Source organism: Amphiprion ocellaris, chromosome 6, assembly GCF_022539595.1.
Source record: "Amphiprion ocellaris isolate individual 3 ecotype Okinawa chromosome 6, ASM2253959v1, whole genome shotgun sequence".
NCBI classification, from domain to species: domain Eukaryota; kingdom Metazoa; phylum Chordata; class Actinopteri; family Pomacentridae; genus Amphiprion; species Amphiprion ocellaris.
Genome location: NC_072771.1, coordinates 27,576,959 through 27,587,897, shown reverse-complemented (window position 1 = coordinate 27,587,897; position 10,939 = coordinate 27,576,959).

The following is a 10,939-nucleotide window of genomic DNA, read 5'->3' as shown; positions in this document are numbered from 1 at the left end:
ACATGCTTGCTGGCAATAATTCTAAAGTAGTAAAGTAATACATCATGATAATGAATTATTGCACTTTAAATAGACATACTGTACATGAAAATTAAATGTTATACATCATTATGAAACTGATGCTGCATCGACTATTGAGAAAAGCAATTGTGCGAATGATATTGATCTTACCGTTCAGATTTAAGTTTGAATTAATGATTAACTTGTTGTGTGGTAGTGTGATGACTGCAGCACAGTTTTAATACATTATTCCATCTGCACATCACAATCTTTGGTCTATTGCAGCTCATTATTACCAAAGGCTCCAACAGCGTTACTCCACATCAGCTCACCTATTGTGCTACCAGCGCACGTGTGCCCACAAACATATACATGACAATCAGTTATTTTTTTCCATAGAAACCTAACCATAGCAGCTAGATTTTTGGGTTTTCTCTGTGGGAATACACGTGACAACTGCTGAGCCAGCTAAATATGATTTTGGATGCGATGGCTGATTGGATCAAGTTGAACTGTGTCCGTTCCAATATGGGTCTGCTCAGTTCACAGTAAAAAAGACAGAAGTGCGTAAAGATTCCAAAATTTTAAGGCGGCCAGTCACTTTCATAAAGATTTCTTGAAACATATTTTTTAATAGTAACCAGCTTCAGACACCTATGGAGACGTACCAGCTGATAAGCATGAACAATGACCATCAGGGTTTGTTGCATGTCTGAACACCACAAGCTGCTAGTTGTCCTCCATGTTTGTTTTTGTACAGGAATGGGTCAATTTTTCACAGTCGCCTACTGCTGTTTTTTGCTAGTTTTGCAGTGGACCAAGTCAAATTTTCACTCTAGATGCCTAATCACTAAACTCTCACTGACTTAACTGACATCACAGCTGTAGTGCTTCAGTGTGTGAGTTTACGATGGCTTGGAAACAACACATCATCCGCACAAAATGAAAGTGGACCTGTGTTTGATTCGCAGTTTGATCAGCTGCTCTGTTGATCACTCTCTGTTTGTGACATTATAGTGTTTATACATTTTAGCAAACTACCAAAAAGTCCAGAAATCCGTGAACATCTGTAAATCCTATGCAGACGTTAGAGTGAAAATACAAACAGCTCTGCAATAAATAAACACAAGAGTGAGCAGCCACATGCTGTTGCTCAGAGATAAAACTTCCTGGTGGATTTCTTCCCGACACCATCTATGCTTGGCTTGCGGATATTTTGTGGGGGGCAGGACAAACGTGTTTATATGTCCCTCAGGAAAGTCTGCAGATATGTGGATTCACATGAAAGGCGCATAAGTGTGTCAGAAAGTCTGCACCAGTGCACTTACACACTTGACCATTTGATAGAAGGAGAAATGGTCAAGTCCTCTTGCACTTAGAGCCAGTGTGTTGTCAGTGTGTTTATTCAGTTGCAAGTTTTATACACCCTCATAAAAAAAAAAAAAGTTAGTAGAAACTGTCTTTATGTGTGGTTTGTCCAGTCTCTACCTTCAGGTTTAGCTTTAGACTAAAAAAGCACATCTAGTTTTGCATTTAAATGGACTTTTGTGGATTCGCGTGATTGTTGTTCCAGTTAACGCAGAAACACTACAAGTCTGTTGAACCCGTTAAAGCAGGTGACCTGTCGGGACTGTATTTCTGCTTTCTGTCCTTCTGTGGTTGCACTGCAGCCTCTTCTGCCTCTGAGCAGCATTAAATGTGTAGATGAAGGATGAAGCACTCAACCAATCAGTGTGCAGAACAGAGAAGTTCACAGTGTGCAGAGTTTTTGTGGGTTTTTTAGCCTATGCTGTATTGATATGGAGGTATAGATAGCAGCAGAACAGAGCAGCTGTTCAAATCAACTGTGTGTTAAATAAGTCCAATCCCCTGCTTAATACTAACACCCACAACAAACAGACTAGCTCTCTCTCTCTCTCTCCCCGATGTAAACTGTAAATCTGATTAATTACTGTGAATATATAATTCGCCATCTATCCCTGGCTCTCGTACACGGACACTTGCACAAACATGCGCGTGTGCAGTGTTGTACAGTACGAGGTGATTATGTGGCAATTACAGCAGTCACAGTGACAAAATGAAAGCTGATCCTTGGAGGAAAAAAAAACAGAGGAAATGTCACTCCAAGTTTTGGGTCTATCCAGAGATTTCTGAGCTCTGAATCACAGCGTTCTCTTTTGATCATCACCGCTGCTGCCTCTCTCCGATACACAGACGGATTATTCCTCCTAAATCTCCCAAATCCCTAATCCTATTTATCTCGACGCCACACAAAAAAGGTGCTCTCTTCCTACTGCTCAGCTTATGTGTACAGTATAGGTGTGAGTATGTGGAAATTAATTTCTACATTTACGAGGACCAGTTTACAGTGATATTTCAGGCTGTGCTTATGCTGAAAATGCTCTGTTTAAGAATTAAGGGCAAGATTTAAGGGTAAGAGGTGGAATTTGGGTCTATACTGCTTCCATAGAGACAAATACAAATAATTGTGTGCTGGAGTGTTGGTTGCACGATTTCATCTGATTGTCATATATTTAATTTGTTGCAAAAGATTTCAGAATGAATGAAAAAGATTTCATTTTAATATGCATCAGTAATGCATGTTCAATTGAAGTAGCAAAAGTAATACAACAGTTTAACCTCATCATAAAACAGTGTGACATATGCACTCAGTAGAAAGGATTATTAAAGAATATTATGTTTTTGACAGTTTTATGGCATTTTCCAGCAGAATTAATCTGTTTATCTGGAGCCAGAGGCAGCGTACCAAGTTGTAAACCGATATTATACCTTATAAAGTTATGGCAAACAGCCACGGAGCTATAACAGCAATTCTGAGTTGTATTTCTGGTCACCTGTTGAATTTAAGTCCAGTATTCACTTTTCTTTCAGCTGTGTTTTTAGTTTCTATGACTTGTGGGTCATTTGCAGAAAAATGCTCCTAAATTCTGGCAGGTAGTGCACAGAGTGTTCAACACAGCTTTTTGAAACATCTGTCTGTTGCAGTGGATAACAATGCTAAAAATAAAAACAGAGTGTGAACCAAAAAAGTCAAGATCTGGGCTGTAAAAATCAAACCAAAAGCTGCTAAAACACTTCAGAGAGCTGAGAAAACCTACAGAGTCAGATGCTCACAGTGCATTTATCACTGTAAGCAACCACATTTACATGGCACACAGTAATTTGATCTGCTTTTACCTTAAAAATATTGACTGTTACAGCTTTAAGTTGACAAAAGACACTGTGCTGTCTATGAAATGAGCTATACAAGCACTCCAAGATATATTTCTGTTTATTGTGGTATCCTAGATCTCAGAGATGTGCCATGCATCAGAATGACAATCATCTTTCTCATGCAGTGTATATTTTCATCATCAACTTTGTGGACGTCATACTTACAGTAGAGCAGTAGGAGGAAGACGACCTACAGTACACCCGGATTAAATTGAATTCACACAGATCCGACAGGGGAATAACGAGAGTGCAGCTGCTGCCAGCGCGAATAAAAGCAGGCCTTTAAAACCATTACATCCTGTTATGCTGTCTTCAAATCTCCTCCTATTTTCCTTTCTCCTCCTTCCTCTAGTCTCATTTATATTTCTGTCCTCCCTCTGTTTTACCGTCTTGCTAAGCCTTTGTCTATCAAGCTGCTTTTTATTTCTCTTCTTGCTTTTCTCTTTTAGTCCCTGCAGGTCCTGTGCTCCCTTCTTTCTTTTTGTTTTTCCATGGTTGTCTTTTATGTGGTAAACCAATTTCCTCTCCTCTCTCGTCTCCTTTCCCTCTCCTCTCCTCTAATCTCAGGAAATGTACTCTAGTTTCTCCTCCTCTATCTCCCCCGAGCTTATTTCCCTTTTTTTATTCTCACACCCCCCTCACCTCACCTCACCCCCCACCCCCTCCCCAACCTCCCCAGGTAGCCCACTGTGACTGTGTGTGTGTGCGTGTGTGTGTGTGTGTGTGTGTGTGTGTGTGTGTGTGTGTGTGTGTGTGTGTGTGTGTGTGTGCGCTAATGAGCTTAGAGCTGTCTCCCTCCCAAGGTGAGGTACCATGCTGAGGTGATCAGCACTGCTGGAGCTGCAGGTATCAACCACAAACACCTGCCTGGTTGAACACAACTGCACTACCACACACACACAGTAATTTCCATTCTCTCTCCCTCTCACGCACACACACACACACACACACACACACAAATAAAATAATTTCCTCCCTCCATCTCTTTCACATTTGTACACATATAAATGAGGAAGAAATCTTTACTTTTCTCTCAAACAGTGCACCAACACACACACACACACACACACACACACACAGCTGACTGCTGCACAAGGCCGATAGCACAACTCTGTCCTGTCAACACGCAGGATAATCAGCTGCTGGGGATTGTGGGTAAGCTGTAATAATCCCTCGCATGGAATATGGAAAGCATCGGAGAGTTATTCAATAGGACAGAGATAAAGGTGTGTGCATGCTTCTCTGCGTGTGTTTGTGTGTTTCCATCTTTAATGTGCATCTTCACCTGAAGCTGACTGTCAGTCGGAGTTACTGAAAAAAACGAAAACAAAATTTTTTAAAAATCCCACACACATCCAGCAGCTAAACATCAGGCCTGCCTCCTCCCAGAGAAGCTGCAGCTGTTAAAATGTTCCCTGCCAGAGCGACTGAGTCTTAATTAAGAACTACATCCTGATGAAGCCTCATTTAGTGAGAAGAACACAAGGGAGCGCTGCGTCATATTTACCTGTCAAGAGGCAGCAAACTTCAGCTCACATCTTCATGCAGCGTTTTCAAATTAGAATGTACTTAAAGAAGATCAACCTGTTGTCATGCATGCGGCTCCTTTCTGCCTCCCTTTATCTGCCAGTGGTTCAAAGGAGAATTCTTTTCATCAAAATATTTTCCTCACAGTGAAAGGGTTTTAAATTTAGTACCATTGTTTAGAATGCCTTTCCAAAGGCCTGATTGCAAAAACATTTTCTCAGTGGTTGGTGATTCTAGGTAGATCTGTCTCTTTTTTAAAAGCAGCCTTCTGGAACCATTCTTTCTGAAAAATGATCATTTTTTTTCCAAATCTAGAAGGATTTTGGGGAAACTGCTGGATTATGTGTCTTTCTGTCAATCATCATGCACATATGCTATTTCCAGGTTACATTTAGTGGATATAGTGTTTTCAGTAATATAATGTTCATGAATACCAGGTTCAACTTCAACACCAGTGTCCCAGTACTGTACAGTGTAGTCTTGCATTTAGCTTACTTACTTACTAATACCCAACTATTATCTTGTGACTCACCAGATGTAGACTGTGGATTTAAGTTATTTCTGCTGCACAATTCACACAACTTTCTTTTCCGATTCCTTTATCTATGTGTAAATGTTTTCAAGTAGCAACATACACACTGAAAAAAGTTTTGCCGAAGATGTGGATCATGTAACAAGCAGACTTGCTTGGTTCTGTTGGTTAATTAGTCATTTTAATGATGGTTCTTGCCTCCCTGCACACATTTCCACCAAAACCAGTTCCCTATTTCTTTTTTGCAGAGGCACCACCTCATTATCCTGGGCTTAGCATTACCCAAGACAGTTGTGATTGGTTTAATGAAATACAGATGAGACAGAGCATTTTCCCCCCCTTATAATTAAATGATAATGAGGTGCAGTTAGACCATTCTCCAGCGTTGGCATAACTGTGAAGATAGATCTGGATATGCAAAACCACACTTGTATTAACCATAGTTTTCAGTATATGAATAATCAGAGCATCGTCTCCATTTATATTCACACAAACATTACTAGCTGTGAGGTGATGTAGCTCTGTGTAGCAAATTTTTGGCACTAGATGTTTAAATTCATATCCATCATGCACCACCATCGAGGAGTTATCTGATTGGTCCGACACATACAGCCAGAGTCATAAGGATCCATTCTCAGTGAGAAAAAAAGACAGAGTTCTGCAACAAATGGAGTGCTGATCTTAACATGGAGTCACATAAAAAGACAGAAGACACTGAGACAGAGTAAATCCAGAGAAGAACTGTAGCCAGTTCTCCAAGATGCTTTAAAGAACCAACCTGCCACAGAAGACTTGGTGTTTTATTTATTTATATTGTATTGCAGTTTGTAAGTAAGGTTAGATACTGTAGTATTTGCAAGACAAATGTGAAATTAGTTTTCTTTTTCCCTCTCTCAGTCAGTCTTATTTAAGATTTCAATATATGCTCCCCCTTTTTTCTATTCATATGGAGCAATGAAATCACATCTTTTGCTTCTCGTCTCTCCCAAGGATAAAGCGAACATACTAGCATTTTGAACTGAGTTCACTGACTTTATCTACGGTTTATTTTTCTGTATATCTTGCAGCATCTTGCAACAGAGGTTCCTTTAGTGACTGTGATTTATGAGTCTAAGTGATCTTGTTTTTTGCGGAGGACAGCTTCAAGCACTCGCCCCCTGCCTCGCTCAGTATTGGTGGAATTGATCAGAAAATTAGCGAGCTGTTTTCAGACACAAAGCCCCCAGACAATTTTCCCCGAGGACTGAAAACTCATCATCTATTGATCACCCAATCCATAGCTATAAACTAGGGTCTGCTGATCAGAGCCATTGATTATCTTTACCATGAATCATTCCATCTAACATTAACCGCTGAACACACAGAACTCACACACACACCCACAAGCTGTTTCTCTCTTTCTCATTTTTGATCCCAAAAGCTATATTTATAGTTGACAATAAATTGATAAAAAAGTAATGTGAAACTTTCTCATCAATCATCAGGATACAAAGGAAATTAAAACTCCTTTATCACTCCTTGGGTCACACTAATCCTTCATCTTTATATCTTTATTCTTTTTAGCCTTGGTTTTGCAGCTACACACACACACACACACACACACACACACACACTCAGGGGGCAACACACCAAATTTTCCATAATTATGCTGGGGGAAAGCTAACACCGAATACAGATCCTAAACGCCGTGGGTCCTCCCCAGAGTCTGGATTTTCAAGGGTTTTAATCAGTTAAATATGTGCGTGGCTACGTTGCTAATCTGCTGGTTAATCTCACTAACACTTTTTATGGGATTGCTCGCCGCTGCAAGGATTACCGCACCACAGATCACAACCTGATTTCCATAATCCCCCTCTTCTGATAAAACTCTGTTTGTCCCCCATCCCGTCCTTTTGTCAGACTGTGAAACACCGTCCATTTATTTCATCGATTTCTGGGCTAGTTATTCTGAAGGTGTTATTCTTCAGTCAGACAAACCAAATGTCTCAATGTTTCATTCCCAAGTAAAAAAACAAAGCAGCTGTAGATGAATAACTAGAGGAATGCTCTAAATCCCAGTTAGAGTTCACATTATCATAATTATAATCATAATGGATATTAAACCCAGGATTCTGATTGCTCTCTGGTATTTTCAGATTACTTGGCCATGGACTGAAATTTACAAAAAAAGTAAAAGTTGTGTCATGAAGTGATAAAATGCAATTTTGGATTATTGAACAAATACAGTTACTGAACTACAACTTTTTTGATTAAATTAAATGTTTTTACTGCATTACAAGTAGGTATTTGTAGAATATGGCTAATAATAACTAAATTATTTTATCAACATAGTATTACATAACAATGACCCAAAATATCTCTTGCAAAGTAAATTAAAGTAAATAAAATAGGTGTTCTTGTAATAGTACATTTATTGATCAACGTACTAAATCACCTGTTTTTAGAGATGGCAACTTTAGCCCAGAATGACGTATCTGGTAGATTGTTGTGAAATTTGGTTCAGCAGTTACTTGACTCTAGTGACGTAAGCACATCGAAGTTCTCACTTATTCAGTATTGTTATTTTAGATGAGTTGCCACAAAAAAGTGTGCAGTCATTGGTTTCTACACAATGCATCCAATTGGTGTTGGTAATCAAGCTGGATGGATGAAAGATGATAGTTTTCACAAAAATTCATGGTCCCTTAATGAAAAGCCAGGAGGTTAACAGTTTTGAGTGAAACATTTCAACAGCTGTTGAATGGGTTACTGTGGCATGTGACTCACACGTTTGTCTTCCCTTTGATATGAGTCGTCATAATAGTAATTCCTTAATATTTCAACCAAAACAATTGTCCAGTGCCTTTTAGTGAATACCAGCAAAATGAAAGACCTGTGTTAATCAGCTGTATTTTGTGCTAATTAGTAAATGTTAGAACACTAACAAGCTAAACAAAGATGGCAAACAATGTACCTGTTGAACAACGTGTTAGTTTTCCCATTGTGAACATGTAACGTTAACATTTAATGCTGTGCCTGAGTAAAACCTCAGTGAGCAGCTTACATCGCTGCAGCGCCATTTAAACTGCATGCAGTGTCATAAGTGATGACTATAATTGCTGACCATGAGAAAGACGATGATTAATGATAAACTGTTCAAATAAAAAGCTGCAAATTTTAAGTTTTTCCCCTTGAAAAGCAGCATTTTGTATGGATATATGCATGTATGTACGTATGTGTGTACATGTGTGTCTGTGCAACATATTTGCCAGTGTGATTTTGCTTTTTTTTTTTTATCTTGTGCTGTCTCTCTCCACTAGCCTCCATTTTCTGCTCCGAGGGTCCAGAGAATCCCCTCATGTGGAGAGAAGCTATGATAAAGTAAGCAGAGGAGAAGTGGGGGAGGAGGTGGAGGAGGAAGTGGAGAGAGAAGAAGAAGAAGGAAGAAAAAAGAGGCTGAGGTGAGTTTTGGGGAATAGGGACAGGAAGGTATGGATGCTGAAGACGGAGGAAGAATTATCCCGGGAGTTGGATGTGAGTGGGAGGTGTGTGGTGGTGGGATGGGGGGATGCAGAAAGGCTATCAGGAGGAGAGGAACAAGAGGAGGAGATGAGGGGAGGAGATGAGGGGAGGAGATGAGGGGAGGAGGTGAAGGGAGGAGGTGCAGGCGTTCAGTAATGATGCTGGTGGAAAAGGGGGTTTAACTGTATTACACTCTGGCAGCTCCATCTCCATCACTTTGTGGGTGAGTGTGTAAGTTCATGTGTTTACTTGAGAATCTTGTGTGTGTGTGTGTGTGTGTGTGTGTGTGTGTGTGTGTGTGTGTGTGTGTGTGTGTGTGTTAGTAACACACCCATGGGGCCTTTACTCTGTCAGTGCTCAGCGATAATCAGCCTCCATCTCTCTCCTGATCCATCTCCACCTCTATCTCTCCCCTGCCACTATCACTCACTGTGCTCTCCTCCCCACTCCCTCCCCCTCCTCTCTCCTCCATTTTTCACTCTCCCTCACATCCACTCCTACCACTTCGCACAAACACACACAGATGTAGTGTAGATCAGTGTGTGCATGTGTGTGTGAGTGTGTGTGAATCGATTCAGCCTATGCCCTTTCTAAGCGTTCTACAAGCTCCATTGGCCTCTCACTCTCCACTGAGCAGCATCTGTTTCACACTCCACTACTGCTGTATGCCAGATCACTCCATCTCCCCCTCTCCCCGGCTTCGTATGTCTCTCTTTCTCTCTCCTTGGCCGTCCTCTCTCTTTTGTCTTTTAGTGCATCCCGGATTCTCACACTCCGTTTTGCAAATCTGATTTCTTTCGAGCCCTTTTTCCTTTCCTTTTTCCTTCTCTCGCTCCATCTCCCCTGTGGTCTGGATTGATTAACACTCACTTGGACTGAGTGAAAAATCTTACAGTATTGATAAGAAGGGCTTAACTGCTGGTTTTGATGGCTTCCTGGTGGGATTTGGAATTTAAAAAGCCTAATTGCTCGATGGCTTAAGATTGACTGATCTGGGCTATTGGCCAGATGGGAGAGATTGTGTGGCTTCTGTTAAAACAGTAAACATGTCATGTTAGCTGCTATAGGTCACTGTTGACTCTTTCCATTATTAAACCAGACTGTGATCCTTCCCTTGTTTTTACTAAGTGCTGTGAATGTGAAACATAACCACAAAAGAAATTTAAGCACGTTGGAATATTTTATTGCGGGAATGAAGATAAAGGGGAAAAAATAAAAAATTTACTCAGTAGTCACTCTTTGCAACTTGGCAGTTCAGAGGACAACTAACGCTGGACAAGGAAGAGGACAGAAGATAAAATAACTGAAATAAAATTAAAACGAAAGGGGGAGAAAAGCAAGATATTGGAGTGAAAGCAAACTGTTTTAAGCGTAATGTTTATCATTTATAAATTTTCACAGTGATTTGCCTCTCAAGTATTCTTTAGATGCTTAACAGCAGCAATGTGACTGTGATCTCAGTCTAATGTGTATTTGTGCTCAACAACATGAGCTTTATATAAGAGGTCAAACATCAGGTGTATACAGTCCAGAGCTGTAAAATTAGTTAATGCATTCTGTAAGGTACACATTGTAATAACTACTACACTACCAATCAAAAGTTTGGACACACCTTCTCATTTAATGTTTTTTTCTTTATTTTCATAGCTATTTACGTTGTAGATTCTCACTGAAGGCATCAAAACTATGAATGAACACATATGGAATTATGCAGTAAGCAAAGAACTGTGATGTAAGTCAAAACATGTTTTAGAATTTGGATTCTTCAAAATAGCCACCCTTTTCTTTGATTATTGTTTTGCACACTCTTGGCATCAATGATCTTCATAAGGTAGTCACCTGAAATGGTTTACCAACAGTCTACAAGGAGTTCCCAGACATGCTGAGCACTTGTTGGACCTTTTTCCTTCACTCTGTGGTCCATCTTATCCCAACCCATCTGGATTGGGTTTAGGTCAGGTGACTGTGGAGGCCAAGTCATCTAATGCAGCACTTCATCACTCTCCTTCTTGGTCAAATAGTCCTTCCACAGCCTGGAGGTGTGTTTGGGGTCACTGTCCTGTTGAAAAATAAACGATGGTCCAACTAAACGCAAACTGAATGGGATGGCACGTTGCTGCAGGATGCTGTAGTAGCCATGCTGGT